General features: G+C 42.7%; 3 non-coding genes across 3 annotated transcripts; all 3 read right to left on the bottom strand.

The window, feature by feature from the left end:
- Positions 1-374: 374 nt before the first annotated feature.
- On the bottom strand, positions 375-493 carry LOC127996189 (5S ribosomal RNA). Its single transcript, XR_008169103.1, has one exon. It is a non-coding gene; the product is annotated as a 5S ribosomal RNA (ribosomal RNA).
- A 12,938-nt stretch (positions 494-13,431) lies between these two features.
- Positions 13,432-13,550, bottom strand: LOC128002674 (5S ribosomal RNA). Its single transcript, XR_008175417.1, has one exon. It is a non-coding gene; the product is annotated as a 5S ribosomal RNA (ribosomal RNA).
- A 501-nt stretch (positions 13,551-14,051) lies between these two features.
- Positions 14,052-14,170, bottom strand: LOC127988756 (5S ribosomal RNA). Its single transcript, XR_008161914.1, has one exon. It is a non-coding gene; the product is annotated as a 5S ribosomal RNA (ribosomal RNA).
- Between the last annotated feature and the right edge of the window lie 3,158 nt (positions 14,171-17,328).

Raw genomic sequence — 17,328 nt, 5'->3', positions numbered from 1 at the left:
GTAAGTGAAACCTCCCACCTATTATCCTGCGTTACATTACGAACACCCGTGACATAGTGAACGCAACAATTATTATATACTAAGTGAAAAATGTCCAAAAAGCTTACAGCACCTGGTATTCCCAGGCAGTCTCCCATCCATGTACTAAGCAGGCCCAAACCTGCTAATATTCAGAGATCGGGCATTGACTCTATTTTTTGGCAAAATTATTATATACTAAGTGAAAAATGTCCAAAAAGCTTACAGCACCTGGTATTCCCAGGCAGTCTCCCATCCATGTACTAACCAGGCCCAAACCTGCTAATATTCAGAGATCGGGCATTGACTCTATTTTTTGGCAAAATTATTATATGCTAAGTGAAAAATGTCCAAAAAGCTTACAGCACCTGGTATTCCCAGGCGGTCTCCCATCCAAGTACTAACCAGGCCCAAACCTGCTTAGCTTCCGAGATCAGACGAGATCGGGCATAGCCAGGTTGGTATGGCCGTAAGCGAAGTCTGCTGCAAAGAGTGCTGCTGAAGAAGTGGTGCTGCTGTTCTGTCTAGAAATATGGCAAATAGTCTTAGTGTTTATACTTGACTAACTGGGGCCCAGGTCAGGAAGCAGACAGACTGGCTAAACCGACCGTCTGCTAGCTGCCTCCCGTCACAGAGGTCAGTTAATTCTCAGCACATAGAGACTCTTTCACCTAGATATCACACTATAGAGACTGTGTCTGTTCCCCGAACTAGAAAATACAAAAAAAGTCCAAACCAAGTTAAGGTTAACAATTTAATTGAGGTTCAACAAATAAAAAACAAATGCAATATGGATAAACAAATGATAAAGATTGGCTTACTGAATATCAGATCCATTTCTACGAAAACACTTTTTGTAAATAATATGATAACTGATCATAATATAGATGTGCTCTGTTTGACAGAAACTTGGCTAAAACCTGATGATTACATTATTTTAAATGAGTCCACCCCCCAAGATTACTGTTATAAACATGAGCCGCGTTTAAAAGGCAAAGGGGGAGGAGTTGCTTCAATTTATAACAACGTTTTTAGGATTTCTCAGAGGGCAGGCTTCAAGTATAACTCGTTTGAAGTAATGGTGCTTCATATAACATTATCCAGAGAAACCAATGTTAATGATAAATCCCCTGTTATGTTTGTACTGGCTACTGTATACAGGCCACCAGGGCACCATACAGACTTTATTAAAGAGTTTGGTGATTTTACATCCGAGTTAGTTCTGGCTGCAGATAAAGTCTTAATAGTTGGTGATTTTAATATCCATGTCGATAATGAAAAAGACGCATTGGGATCAGCATTTATAGACATTCTGAACTCTATTGGTGTTAGACAACATGTTTCAGGACCTACTCATTGTCGAAATCATACTCTAGATTTAATACTGTCACATGGAATTGATGTTGATAGTGTTGAAATTATTCAGCCAAGTGATGATATCTCAGATCATTATTTAGTTCTGTGTAAACTTCATATAGCCAAAATTGTAAATTCTACTTCTTGTTACAAGTATCGAAGAACCATCACTTCTACCACAAAAGACTGCTTTTTAAGTTATCTTCCTGATGTATCCAAATTCCTTAGCATATCCAAAACCTCAGAACAACTTGATGATGTAACAGAAACTATGGACTCTCTCTTTTCTAGCACTTTAAATACAGTTGCTCCTTTACGCTTAAGGAAGGTTAAGGAAAACAGTTTGACACCATGGTATAATGAGCATACTCGCACCCTAAAGAGAGCAGCCCGAAAAATGGAGCGCAGCTGGAGGAAAACAAAACTAGAGGTATTCCCCAGGTATTTATTCAATACAGTGGCTAAATTAACGAAAAATAAAGCCTCAACAAGTGTTGACATTTCCCAACACCACAACAGTAATGACTTTATGAACTACTTTACTTCTAAAATCGATACTATTAGAGATAAAATTGCAACCATTCAGCCGTCAGCTACCGTATCACATCAGACAGTTCACTATAGACCCCCTGAGGAACAGTTCCACTCATTCTCTACTATAGGAGAGGAAGAATTGTATAAACTTGTTAAATCATTTAAACCAACAACATGTATGTTAGACCCTATACCATCTAAGCTCTTAAAAGAGGTGCTTCCAGAAGTCATAGGTCCTCTTCTGACTATTATTAATTCCTCATTGTCATTAGGATATGTCCCCAAAACCTTCAAACTGGCTGTTATTAAGCCTCTCATAAAAAAGCCACAACTTGACCCCAGAGAACTTGTTAGTTATAGACCAATCTCGAATCTCCCTTTTCTGTCCAAGATACTAGAAAAGGTGGTATCCTCACAATTATATTCCTTCTTAGAGAATAATGGTATATGTGAGGATTTCCAGTCAGGATTTAGACCGTATCATAGTACTGAGACTGCTCTCCTTAGAGTTACAAATGATCTGCTCTTATCATCTGATCGTGGGTGTATCTCTCTATTAGTTTTATTGGATCTTAGTGCTGCGTTTGACACGATTGACCACAACATTCTTTTGCACAGACTTGAACACTTTGTTGGCATCAGTGGAAGTGCATTAGCATGGTTTAAATCGTACTTATATGACCGCCATCAGTTCGTAGCAGTGAATGAAGATGTATCATATCGATCACAAGTGCAGTATGGAGTACCTCAAGGCTCAGTACTAGGGCCGCTGCTCTTCACGCTTTATATGTTACCCTTGGGAGATATCATCAGGAAACATGGTGTTAGCTTTCACTGTTATGCTGATGATACGCAGCTCTATATTTCCTCGCAGCCTGGTGAAACACACCAATTTGAAAAACTAATGGAATGCATAGTCGATATAAAAAATTGGATGACGAGTAATTTCTTACTGCTAAATTCAGAAAAAACAGAGGTGTTAATCATAGGGCCTAAAAACTCTGCTTGTAATAACCTAGAACACTGTCTAAGACTTGATGGTTGCTCTGTCAATTCTTCGTCATCAGTTAGGAACCTAGGTGTGCTACTTGATCGCAATCTTTCCTTAGAAAGACACGTTTCTAGCATTTGTAAAACTGCATTTTTCCATCTAAAAAATATATCTAAATTACGGCCTATGCTCTCAATGTCAAATGCAGAAATTTTTATCCATGCATTTATGACTTCAAGGTTAGACTATTGTAATGCTTTATTGGGTGGTTGTTCTGCACGCTTGGTAAACAAACTACAGCTAGTCCAAAATGCAGCAGCAAGAGTTCTTACTAGAACCAGGAAGTATGACCATATTAGCCCGGTCCTGTCCACACTGCACTGGCTCCCTATCAAACATCGTATAGATTTTAAAATATTGCTTATTACTTATAAAGCCCTGAATGGTTTAGCACCTCAGTATTTGAATGAGCTCCTTTTACATCATACTCCTCTCCGTCCGCTACGTTCTCAAAACTCAGGCAATTTGATAATACCTAGAATATCAAAATCAACTGCGGGCGGCAGATCCTTTTCCTATTTGGCGCCTAAACTCTGGAATAACCTACCTAACATTGTTCGGGAGGCAGACACACTCTTGCAGTTTAAATCTAGATTAAAGACCCATCTCTTTAACCTGGCATACACATAACATACTAATATGCTTTTAATATCCAAATCCGTTAAAGGATTTTTAGGCTGCATTAATTAGGTAAACCGGAACCGGAAACACTTCACATAACACCGTACTTTCTACATCATTAGAAGAATGGCATCTACGCTAATATTTGTCTGTTTCTCTCTTGTTCCGAGGTCACCATGGCCACGAGATCCAGTCTGTGTCCAGATCAGAGGGTCACTGCAGTCACCCGGATCCAGTACGTATCCAGACCAGATGGTGGATCAGCACCTAGAAAGGACCTCTACTGCCCTGAAAGACAGCGGAGACCAGGACAACTAGAGCCCCAGATACAGATCCCCTGTAAAGACCTTGTCTCAGAGGAGCACCAGGACAAGACCACAGGAAACAGATGATTCTTCTGCACAATCTGACTTTGCTGCAGCCTGGAATTGAACTACTGGTTTTCGTCTGGTCAGAGGAGAACTGACCCCCCAACTGAGCCTGGTTTCTCCCAAGGTTTTTTTCTCCATTCTGTCACCGATGGAGTTTCGGTTCCTTGCCGCTGTCGCCTCTGGCTTGCTTAGTTGGGGTCACTTCATCTACAGCAATATCATTGACTTGATTGCAAATAAAAACAGACACTATTTCAACTGAACAGAGATGACATAGCTGAATTCAATGATGAACTGCCTTTAACTATCATTTTGCATTATTGAGACACTGTTTTCCAAATGAATGTTGTTCAGTGCTTTGACGCAATGTATTTTGTTTAAAGCACTATATAAATAAAGGTGATTGATTGATTGAAGAGAGGGCTATTTAAAGAACAGCCAATCTTATCGCCAGTACATTATATAAGTAGGAAAGAAAACCCAAAAGCTTAAAGCACCTGGTATTCCTAGGCAGTCTCTCATAAAAGTACTAACCAGACCTAAACCTGCTAAGATTCAGAGATCGGGCATTGACTCTTTTTTTTTTTTTTTTTTGCTTTTTTTAATGAAAGATTATTATATAATTCGTGAAATTTTCCAAAAAGATTAAAGCACCTGGTATTCCCAGGCAGTCTCCCATCCATGTACTAACCAGGCCCAAACCTGCAAATATTCAGAGATCGGCATTGACTATTTTTTGGCAAAATTATTGTTCGGTTCTTTAAGAATATCCCCACCGAACGGGGCGTCAGGAGAGGACACGTTGTTACAACTCGTAGTGGATTTTATTTATTATTGGTTCATTTTTAATGACAGTTGATTAGTCCACAAATATCAGCAGCAGGTTATAAACCTGGAGAAATAGAGAGGTTATAATGTAAACAATACTGATAACCATAAAATCTAAATCTAAATATAGATTACATAATATAATATATACAAATATAAATAAAATATAAATTTCAATATAGTCAGTATTTAATCTTATAAATATCATAATATACTTTGTGTAGCCATTTAGTTTAAATACTAAGCACATGCATATTAACACAGAAATGCAACAACTTCACACACACCAAATATACAATGTCAATGTTACACATTAAACCAATAGCGTTCTCAGTCTGTTGGCTCAAAGTGAAAAACAGTGAGTGTAGTTCTAAGTGGCATCGCTGAGCATAGTAATCCATTACAAAATGTAAAGTGATCAACTACATTACCCATCCAGCACCGCAAACAGGAAGTAACTCGTGTGACAGTGAAACGCTCCAATTTCAAACATTTGCCTTTTTATAGCCACGGATACTATCGAGCCGACAATATTAAACATCAGATCGCACACAAGGTTTTATCAGCGTGACCAAAGTAACAGTTATCAATCATACAAACCGCGCACATATAACGGCAGCACAGCAGTAACGCAACAGACAACAAACTCAATGGATAAAAACAGCAGCTTACCGGTGGCGCATCTCTCCTGACGAGACAACATGCCAAAATGAATACTCGCTCCCACTTATAGCCCGCGCTCATTCATTACTGGATTTAACACACCTGTTTGGGATTTGACTGGTCCATGCTTCAATCAGGTAAGTGAAACCTCCCACCTATTATCCTAGGTTACATTACGAACACCCGTGACATAGTGAACGCAACACCTCCCACTTGACCGACTGATCATGTGATTTAAGGCGGTCACAGGCAAAACATTACACCACATATATATCCTTTGTTTTTTTTTTTGGTTTTTTTCTTCATGAAGAATAGGACACCATTGTCATTGTTCAGACACCTCCCCTGACAGATGTGTGGTGTTCTGCCAGGTTTGGTCATATGGGGTATGTACTCTTCATTATTCGTGAATGGTGGTGCAAGTGGTGGTGAAGGCAGCATAGAAGCATACCAACCAGTGAAAAAAAAAAAAAAAAAAAGAGAGAAAGAGAGAGAGAGAAAGAGGTATCCTGAGGTAATGCCTTCATAATTGGGGTTTGGGTGTTTAGGCAGCGCCTGGAGAACTGGTGGCCAAAGAGACGAGGTCTAGGAGTCTTTGGTCTTCCACAGGGATGAGGACTACCAGTCTCCTCACGTCTCGCTGTAGGATGACTGACGTCAACTGCTGAGTATTCCTCTTCAGTTGCCCAACTATAAGGGAGGCAGGGGGGCCTGCACACGTCTTAACGTCTGCGTCTCTCACAAGTCCTTTCTTGTCAGGGTACACAGCCTGGATCCGTCCGAGCCGGAATTGCCCTCGCAGTGCGTTTTGATCAGCAATCCAAACAATGTCACCTATCGCTACATTTCTTTGGGTCTGGTGCCACTTTGGCCGAATGAATAAATTAGGTCCGGCCAGTTCACTCCACTTCTTCCAGAACATATCCACACCAATCTGGATGGATCTGAAACGGCGCCAGGGATGGGTGCACAAGTCAATTCCTCCTGTATCTCCCCCTTGCCTGGTCCTCCCGAGAAGCAGAGTATTGGGGGTCAAATACTCTGTAGAGTCTTCTTGTTCTTGTGCCCTAGCGTCAATCGGCCTTTCATTTGTGAGGTTAGCTGCCTGGTAGAAGAGGGTTTGGAGCTCACCCCAGGTGAGCGAGCTTGTTGTCCCTCCGAGGCTAGTGAGAGCCCTTTTTATGAGCTTAACTGCAGCTTCCGCAGACCCGTTGCGATGAGGTGCGTCAGCCGGATGAAAGTTCCATGCCCACACTGTCCCATTCTTGGCGGCTTTGTCCTCTATGGATGCTTCCCGTAAGGTAGCTAAGTACCTATGCAAATCTTGTAGGGCAGGTTTAGCTCCAATGAAATTGGTTCCTCTATCTGACCACAATTTTCTGGGATTGCCTCTCAATGCTACAAAGCGGGAGTAAGTTTGGAGAAAGCTTTCAGATGATTGGTCGTCAACGAGGTCCACATGGACTGCCCTTGATGCCATGCAACAGAATACTATGCCCCAAACTTTTTTTCCTGTTCTTTTCTTGACAGCATCCTTGATTTCAAAGGGGCCAAAGAGGTCTAGTGTGGTATACTCAAATGGGTTAGCACGCTGTGAGCGTTCTGGCGGCAGATCACTCATCATCTGCTGGCACATCTTCCCTTTCAGTTTGCGACATGTAATACAGTTGTTTGCAACTTTCTTTACTATCCTCCGACCTTGCACAATCCATGCCTTCCTCCTGGTGCGCAGAAGCGTGGCAGCAACACCTTCATGGTTCTCGTCATGAGCTTCTCTTGACAGTAGTGTTGCGAGCCATGAACGAAATGGAATTAAAGGAACAGCTGTTCCATCTTCTTTCCAGGACTGGATTCGTCCTCCACAGAGAAGGATTCCTGTGCTCTCGTCTTTGTGGACCACCAAGCGGTTCAGTGTTGAGTCCAGGAACTGACTGCCATCTTGGGCTGCGAGGACCAGGTCTTGGAAAGCTTGCGCTCTCTCCTCAGTTGACAAGACAGAGCAGTTTGCCTCCCACTTTGATGAGTCAGGTGCCTGGCATTTTCTCAGCCAGGTTTCTGCAGGCCTTCGAGTCCAGGCTATGGAACCACACAGCTTAGACAGAGAACTGAAGCGTTGAGGTTTCACAAGGCGTACCAAACCAATCGCCCAGGGCCTTCTCTGTCTGTCTGCCACTGATTTTGCACCCGAGACAGCTGGTGATGTTGATCTACCGTTGACTCCATGTCTGAGGTCCGCATTGATGTCAGGCCCGTTAAGGTCAGTTCTTTCTTTTGACTGGGCCCTGGTAATCACAGCTGAGAAGGCTTTCCGCTGAAGTTTTCCCACATCTTCAGCAGCAGAGGGTGTAATCTCACTGGCCATCTTCATAGGCCAGTCGGTCTTAGGCCATTTCAGGAACTCAGGGCCTTGCTGCCATTCTGACCCTTCATCAAGTTCCTCCGGAGTTGCACCTCTGTTAAGAATGTCAGCAATGTTTCGTCTGCCTTCAATCCACCTCCAATCTTCCACATGTCCGGCTTTCTGAATCTCACCGATTCGATTTGCGAAAAAGGTCTGGAAGCTGTAGCTGTCCTTTTGGATGGCTGCCAGGATTGTTTGGCTGTCCACAAAGTGAATCCATTGCTTAACTTTAATGTGGCAGTGCTTCTCAAAATACTTTTTTAGGCGGGTAGCGAAGACCGCGCCACAGAGTTCTGCTTTGATCACATCTCCTTTTTGGTCGAGAGGGGTCAGTTTAGCCTTGGATTCCACCAACTTCATTACAACCTTGTCTTGGTTCTCCCACCGCAGGTAGAGTACGGCTCCATAGGAGGATTCGCTTCCATCTGAGAACGTGATCCCTGTCGGTGGGCCTATGGCTCCAGGAGGCGTGAGGCTTCTCTCAAACCTTACCTGGCCAAGTCTCACAAATTCTTCAAAGAGCGTTATTGCGGCTTCTCTAAGTTTCAGTGAGAGAGGGGCATCCCATGTGTCTTTAAATAGGTTGTCCTTGCCAGCTTCCTGGAATGATTCTCGTACCAACATCACTCCCCTCTGTTTGGCTGGTGAGGCAAGACCAACCGGGTCGTATAATGCGGCAATCTGGCTAAGAAGTATGCGTCGGTTAAGGGGATTTGGTGTTCCTTCCCTGACATCCTCCATGCTCAGATTAAATCCTGTCCTCATTTTCCCTCTTTTCTTAGAGAAGTTGATAGAAGTTAGCAACCGGAGCTTGTCTGTCTCAGGTTCGTAACCGATCCCAAGCGCTTTGTTCTCCCCATCATGCATTTGGTTGGGCAGTACGAGGGTCGTGGGTACAGTTGTTTCAGAAGGGGCTCCACTCCTCCCACTTTGGCGTGACAGAACCCATGGTTTCAGGAAGAAGCCTCCCGTTCTCAAAATCTCCTCCACCCCTTTGGTGATCCTCTCCAGTGTCTTGAGGTCATCATGTGAGGTCAGGATGTCATCCACATAGCTGTCCTCAGTCAGAGCTCGCCGTTCTTCAATCATATCAGCAAACTGAGGAAGGTTGGCTGTCTCTTTCATTGCAACTTGGGCAATACATCCTGCGGGTTTAATCGCCGATATTTACTCTGACGACTGCAAACTCCTCAATGTTGTCCTCAGGGTAGTCTCTCCAGAGAAAGCGGTGGAGGTGAACTTCATCATCTTTCAGCCACACTGAGTTATACATCTTTTTTACATCGCCTAGTGTGGCATGGAGTCCACTCCTGAACCTCAGAAGGACACCTCTGATGGAATTGAGTACATCAGGACCCTTGTGAAGGAGATCATTTAGACTTATGCCTCGGAACTCTTGGCTACTATTCCACACAATTCTCACAGGGGTTGAGGAGGAGTGAGGGTTCGGTGCAACCAGATGGCTGATGTACCATTTAGGTCCTTCCCAGTTGTTAATTTCCTCCCTTGTGAGTTTTGCAGCAGCCCCTCTTGAAACCATTTCATGTATTTGTTCTTTGTATGCAGCCTTCCACACAGGATCTTTCTCCAGACGTTTCTCAGTGTTTCTGAAGGTCGCCTCCACTGCCTGCCGATTGTTTGGCAGTGCTGTGAGGTCTTTCTTCCAGGGATAAGCTGCGTCCCAGTGGGGAGAGTTGCTGTGTTTGTCCGCCAGCACGTATGTTAGGCATTCTTTTATCTTTTCCAGGTCCCGCTCTTCCTTAAGGGTCATTTCTTTTCCTCCAGGGGGGCACCTACCACACTTGCAGCCACCACATTGGGGACTGCACGCAGCTACGATGCTGCCCCTCCTGAACCACTCGAAGACGTCTTTGTTGGCTGTTGCTGTGCTCCGGACAAGCGCATTTCCTTCCTCTTCCCGAGGTATGATGGTCTCTTTATACGCCATCGAGGCTGATCTCATGGTTCTCGCAAGGTGAGTCTCGGAGCAGTACACGGCCATGTCAACTGTCTCAATGAGATCGGGATGGGTTCCCCCAACGGTCTTTCCTAGGGGACCGTCCCAGAGAACGAGGTCTTCCACAATCCTGATTGGCTGGGGAACAAGACGACCTTCCCGATGACTGATAAGAAGGTCAATCTTTGTGGGACGGACCAGTTCGTCTCTGGGTACATTTGGGAAAAACTTCTGCAGTTGCTCGGCAGTGACTGATTGAGTCACTTCGGCGATGTTTTCCAGGCCATAGCAGAGAATTCTATGCTCTGCCACTTTTCCCTTGGATGTCTTCACCTTCAGCCGCAGGGAATATCTTTTGGTCAGGACAGTCTTCTTCATTCCCCCGATTCCATGGACTATAAGCCTGATGTTCTCACCGCACAGTCCAAGTTGATCGGCAGTTTCATTGGTGATATAATTGGTATCAGATGCGAGGTCGATTAGGGAGCCAATAAGGCAACCCGAGTTTGTCGTCACTTCCATCAGCATCATCACCACTGGATGTTCTTGCAGTGCATCTCCAGTCTTGGCACATACAGTTGATGATATTTTGTTTGAGAATGCATTCTTGTATTTCTCTCTTTGTTCTGGAGTAAGTTCTGCCAGAAACTCCTCTTGTTTGTTGGTTAGGCCAAGTTTCTTTCCTCCAATTTTTATGGTACTCTGCTCCTCACTGCTGTAGTCCTTCTTTGGAGTCGGTAGCTTAGGACACAGAAGGTAATTGTGGTCCGACACCCCTCCTTTCCGACAGTCTACTTTTGGGCAGAGGTATCTGGGTGTGCATCCTTTACCATCCTTGGGGTGGGGCCTCAAACACTTGGAGCACAACCCTAGCTTCTTCACATGGGCCCTTTTTCTTAAGAGATCTTGCTCCCTGAAAATCTTGCACGCAAATAGCTTGCCAGCATGGGAGTCATCTTCACAGACAGTATAGCTGGGATAGTCGTCCTTCTGACCTGCTGTGGATTTAGTAAAAGCCTTCCTCCCTCTCTTATCTGGGTAGTCTGCAGCACCCTTTTCCACAGGGCCTTTGTCCACAGGGCTTGGCTCCAACTGATCCAATTCCTCAAGAATCTCCTCTTGCCTTTTCAAGAATCCTAGGAGGCAATCAAAATGATACTTTGGAGAGAACCTGTTTGCTGGGTCAGTTTTGTGCATAATCCACTCCTTCTTGAGTGAACTGGGAAGCTTGCTTTCAAGAGATTGAGCAACAACACGGTTCTTCACGGCATCCTCTTCACCAAGAATCTGGAGGTTGTACAGTGCTCTTTCAACAGCCTGGATCAGTTCAATGGTTCTTCTTGGATTGTTTCCTTTAACAGGGGGAAGAGACTGGACTTCGCTGGTGATCATTAGGACTATTTTTGCTTTGTTCCCGTATTTGCTGTCCAGCAGCCTGAACATATCGTCGGCGGATTCACAGCTAGATAGGACGAGATCCTTCTTGACCTTTTCGTGGAGACTATTTAATAAGTGGAACTTTTTTATACATTCCACACCTTGTGGGTTACCCAATTCTTGTAGGTCCTCCCACTCAGTCTTCCAGCGGTAATAGTCCCTCATGTCACCAGAGAAAGTCGGTAGCCGTGCTCTTTCAAGGCTGATTTGAGGCTTGAGATTAAAGTTTCCTTTGGTCCTTTCCGGGCTGCTCTGCTGTGAGAGGGGCCGTGTGTTCATGTTCAATGCCCCCGCATACGTTTTGGGCTTCAGCTGGCGATCGGCAAATATGTCAGCGAGAGAGATGAAAGGAGCATCTCGTATCGGATCACCAACCGCGCTGCTTTCATCTTCCAGGTTTCTTTCTCTACCCTTCACTTGGTCTGCTTCGTCCTCCTCCAGTTTGTCAGACAACGCCAGGACCCTCTTCTTTAGTGTCTTGTGGCGTGTCCTGAGATCTAATGCCCTCGAACCAGGAACCAACTCCTTCCACTCTACTAGCATTTCTCTGAGTTCAATGACCTCTCTCTCAAGACCTCTATTTCTTAGCCTACGGTCCTTGACTGACTTCCGAGGGTTAACTTCCTCTTCCTCTGCCTGAGTGATGGCCGACTCAGCTGTTTTGACCTGCTTAAAAAACACCTCCTCTGCATAGCTGGTCCAAAAGGTTTCCTGGGAGGCATTCTTTACCTCGAGGAACCTGTTCTCACACTCCGCTGTCTTTTCATCAATTTGGTTTGCAGATTCTATGACCTCCTCATCTGTTGACTCTCTCAGGGCTTCAGCATACTCATGTCCCGCATCTATGACTTTAAAAAAGTCTGTCCTGAAAATCTTCCATTCACTGAGAACTTCAGTCGGTTCCAAGAGTCCCGGTTTGGTGAGAGTATGAGCCCTTTTGGTGAATGAAGCCTGTGCTCTTGATCGCACACTTTTAAGCTTTTCCAAGTCTGCCATTGTTACTCCCTTTGTGTTGACTGGAGAGACGTCAATGCCAATGTGCACATGAGCTCCTTTATCCTTGATCAACGGGCAGTTTGATTAATGATAAACTTGGGGTCAGTCAAAGAAGTGAGAGGCCAGCTGATCCTGGGTTGATTGAGCTTCCTTAATGAAGCAGTCCGTGGCTGTTTTTTTGCTGCATTCAATCCAGTGCAGTGGGCCGCGGTTTATAACTGTTCGGTTCTTTAAGAATATCCCCACCGAACGGGGCGTCAGGAGAGGACACGTTGTTACAACTCGTAGTGGATTTTATTTATTCTTGGTTCATTTTTAATTACAGTTGATTAGTCCACAACTATCATCAGCAGGTTATAAACCTGGAGAAATAGAGAGGTTATAATGTAAACAATACTGATAACCATAAAATCTAAATATAAATATAGATTACATAATATAATATATACAAATATAAATAAAATATAAATTTCAATATAGTCAGTATTTAATCTTATAAATATCATAATATACTTTGTGTAGCCATTTAGTTTAAATACTAAGCACATGCATATTAACACAGAAATGCAACAACTTCACACACACCAAATATACAATGTCAATGTTACACATTAAACCAATAGCGTTCTCAGTCTGTTGGCTCAAAGTGAAAAACAGTGAGTGTAGTTCTAAGTGGCATCGCTGAGCATAGTAATCCATTACAAAATGTAAAGTGATCAACTACATTACCCATCCAGCACCGCAAACAGGAAGTAACTCGTGTGACAGTGAAACGCTCCAATTTCAAACATTTGCCTTTTTATAGCCACGGATACTATCAAGCCGACAATATTAAACATCAGATCGCACACAAGGTTTTATCAGCGTGACCAAAGTAACAGTTATCAATCATACAAACCGCGCACATATAACGGCAGCACAGCAGTAACGCAACAGACAACAAACTCAATGGATAAAAACAGCAGCTTACCGGTGGCGCATCTCTCCTGACGAGACAACATGCCAAAATGAATACTCGCTCCCACTTATAGCCCGCGCTCATTCATTACTGGATTTAACACACCTGTTTGGGATTTGACTGGTCCATGCTTCAATCAGGTAAGTGAAACCTCCCACCTATTATCCTGCGTTACATTACGAACACCCGTGACATAGTGAACGCAACAATTATTATATACTAAGTGAAAAATGTCCAAAAAGCTTACAGCACCTGGTATTCCCAGGCAGTCTCCCATCCATGTACTAACCAGGCCCAAACCTGCTTAGCTTCCGAGATCAGACGAGATCGGGCATAGCCAGGTTGGTATGGCCGTAAGCGAAGTCTGCTGCAAAGAGAGGGCTATTTAAAGAACAGCCAATCTTATCGCCAGTACATTATATAAGTAGGAAAGAAAACCCAAAAGCTTAAAGCACCTGGTATTCCTAGGCAGTCTCTCATAAAAGTACTAACCAGACCTAAACCTGCTAAGATTCAGAGATCGGGCATTGACTTTTTTTTTTTTTTTTTAATGAAAGATTATTATATAATTCGTGAAATTTTCCAAAAAGATTAAAGCACCTGGTATTCCCAGGCAGTCTCCCATCCATGTACTAACCAGGCCCAAACCTGCAAATATTCAGAGATCGGCATTGACTCTATTTTTTGGCAAAATTATTATATACTAAGTGAAAAATGTCCAAAAAGCTTACAGCACCTGGTATTCCCAGGCAGTCTCCCATCCATGTACTAACCAGGCCCAAACCTGCTAATATTCAGAGATCGGCATTGACTCTATTTTTTGGCAAAATTATTATATACTAAGTGAAAAATTTCCAAAAAGCTTACAGCACCAGGTATTCCCAGGCGGTCTCCCATCCAAGTACTAACCAGGCCCAAACCTGCTTAGCTTCCGAGATCAGACGAGATCGGGCATAGCCAGGTTGGTATGGCCGTAAGCGAAGTCTGCTGCAAAGAGTGCTGCTGAAGAAGTGGTGCTGCTCTTCTGTCTAGAAATATGGCAAATAGTCTTAGTGTTTATACTTGACTAACTGGGGCCCAGGTCAGGAAGCAGACAGACTGGCTAAACCGACCGTCTGCTAGCTGCCTCCCGTCACAGAGGTCAGTTAATTCTCAGCACATAGAGACTCTTTCACCTAGATATCACACTATAGAGACTGTGTCTGTTCCCCGAACTAGAAAATACAAAAAATGTCCAAACCAAGTTAAGGTTAACAATTTAATTGAGGTTCAACAAATAAAAAACAAATGCAATATGGATAAACAAATGATAAAGATTGGCTTATTGATTATCAGATCCATTTCTACGAAAACACTTTTTGTAAATAATATGATAACTGATCATAATATAGATGTGCTCTGTTTGACAGAAACTTGGCTAAAACCTGATGATTACATTATTTTAAATGAGTCCACCCCCCAAGATTACTGTTATAAACATGAGCCGCGTTTAAAAGGCAAAGGGGGAGGAGTTGCTTCAATTTATAACAACGTTTTTAGGATTTCTCAGAGGGCAGGCTTCAAGTATAACTCGTTTGAAGTAATGGTGCTTCATATAACATTATCCAGAGAAACCAATGTTAATGATAAATCCCCTGTTATGTTTGTACTGGCTACTGTATACAGGCCACCAGGGCACCATACAGACTTTATTAAAGAGTTTGGTGATTTTACATCCGAGTTAGTTCTGGCTGCAGATAAAGTCTTAATAGTTGGTGATTTTAATATCCATGTCGATAATGAAAAAGACGCATTGGGATCAGCATTTATAGACATTCTGAACTCTATTGGTGTTAGACAACATGTTTCAGGACCTACTCATTGTCGAAATCATACTCTAGATTTAATACTGTCACATGGAATTGATGTTGATAGTGTTGAAATTATTCAGCCAAGTGATGATATCTCAGATCATTATTTAGTTCTGTGTAAACTTCATATAGCCAAAATTGTAAATTCTACTTCTTGTTACAAGTATCGAAGAACCATCACTTCTACCACAAAAGACTGCTTTTTAAGTTATCTTCCTGATGTATCCAAATTCCTTAGCATATCCAAAACCTCAGAACAACTTGATGATGTAACAGAAACTATGGACTCTCTCTTTTCTAGCACTTTAAATACAGTTGCTCCTTTACGCTTAAGGAAGGTTAAGGAAAACAGTTTGACACCATGGTATAATGAGCATACTCGCACCCTAAAGAGAGCAGCCCGAAAAATGGAGCGCAGCTGGAGGAAAACAAAACTAGAGGTATTTCGTATTGCTTGGCGGGAAAGTAGCATATCCTATAGAAAAGCATTAAAACCTGCTAGATCTGATTACTTTTCTTCTCTTTTAGAAGAAAACAAACATAACCCCAGGTATTTATTCAATACAGTGGCTAAATTAACGAAAAATAAAGCCTCAACAAGTGTTGACATTTCCCAACACCACAACAGTAATGACTTTATGAACTACTTTACTTCTAAAATCGATACTATTAGAGATAAAATTGCAACCATTCAGCCGTCAGCTACCGTATCACATCAGACAGTGCACTATAGACCCCCTGAGGAACAGTTCCACTCATTCTCTACTATAGGAGAGGAAGAATTGTATAAACTTGTTAAATCATTTAAACCAACAACATGTATGTTAGACCCTATACCATCTAAGCTCTTAAAAGAGGTGCTTCCAGAAGTCATAGGTCCTCTTCTGACTATTATTAATTCCTCATTGTCATTAGGATATGTCCCCAAAACCTTCAAACTGGCTGTTATTAAGCCTCTCATAAAAAAGCCACAACTTGACCCCAGAGAACTTGTTAGTTATAGACCAATCTCGAATCTCCCTTTTCTGTCCAAGATACTAGAAAAGGTGGTATCCTCACAATTATATTCCTTCTTAGAGAATAATGGTATATGTGAGGATTTCCAGTCAGGATTTAGACCGTATCATAGTACTGAGACTGCTCTCCTTAGAGTTACAAATGATCTGCTCTTATCATCTGATCGTGGGTGTATCTCTCTATTAGTTTTATTGGATCTTAGTGCTGCGTTTGACACAATTGACCACAACATTCTTTTGCATAGACTTGAACACTTTGTTGGCATCAGTGGAAGTGCATTAGCATGGTTTAAATCGTACTTATATGACCGCCATCAGTTCGTAGCAGTGAATGAAGATGTATCATATCGATCACAAGTGCAGTATGGAGTACCTCAAGGCTCAGTACTAGGGCCGCTACTCTTCACGCTTTATATGCTACCCTTGGGAGATATCATCAGGAAACATGGTGTTAGCTTTCACTGTTATGCTGATGATACGCAGCTCTATATTTCCTCGCAGCCTGGTGAAACACACCAATTTGAAAAACTAATGGAATGCATAGTCGATATAAAAAATTGGATGACGAGTAATTTCTTACTGCTAAATTCAGAAAAAACAGAGGTGTTAATCATAGGGCCTAAAAACTCTGCTTGTAATAACCTAGAACACTGTCTAAGACTTGATGGTTGCTCTGTCAATTCTTCGTCATCAGTTAGGAACCTAGGTGTGCTACTTGATCGCAATCTTTCCTTAGAAAGACACGTTTCTAGCATTTGTAAAACTGCATTTTTCCATCTCAAAAATATATCTAAATTACGGCCTATGCTCTCAATGTCAAATGCAGAAATGTTAATCCATGCATTTATGACTTCAAGGTTAGACTATTGTAATGCTTTATTGGGTGGTTGTTCTGCACGCTTGGTAAACAAACTACAGCTAGTCCAAAATGCAGCAGCAAGAGTTCTTACTAGAACCAGGAAGTATGACCATATTAGCCCGGTCCTGTCCACACTGCACTGGCTCCCTATCAAACATCGTATAGATTTTAAAATATTGCTTATTACTTATAAAGCCCTGAATGGTTTAGCACCTCGGTATTTGAATGAGCTCCTTTTACATTATACTCCTCTACGTCCGCTACGTTCTCAAAACTCAGGCAATTTGATAATACCTAGAATATCAAAATCAACTGCGGGCGGCAGATCCTTTTCCTATTTGGCGCCTAAACTCTGGAATAACCCACCTAACATTGTTCGGGAGGCAGACACACTCTTGCAGTTTAAATCTAG

The sequence above is a fragment of the Carassius gibelio genome, chromosome B22 (genome assembly GCF_023724105.1).
Source record: "Carassius gibelio isolate Cgi1373 ecotype wild population from Czech Republic chromosome B22, carGib1.2-hapl.c, whole genome shotgun sequence".
NCBI classification, from domain to species: Eukaryota; Metazoa; Chordata; class Actinopteri; order Cypriniformes; family Cyprinidae; genus Carassius; species Carassius gibelio.
The sequence above is the reverse complement of the archived record's forward strand: the minus strand, read 5'-3'. Positions and strand labels throughout refer to the sequence as shown.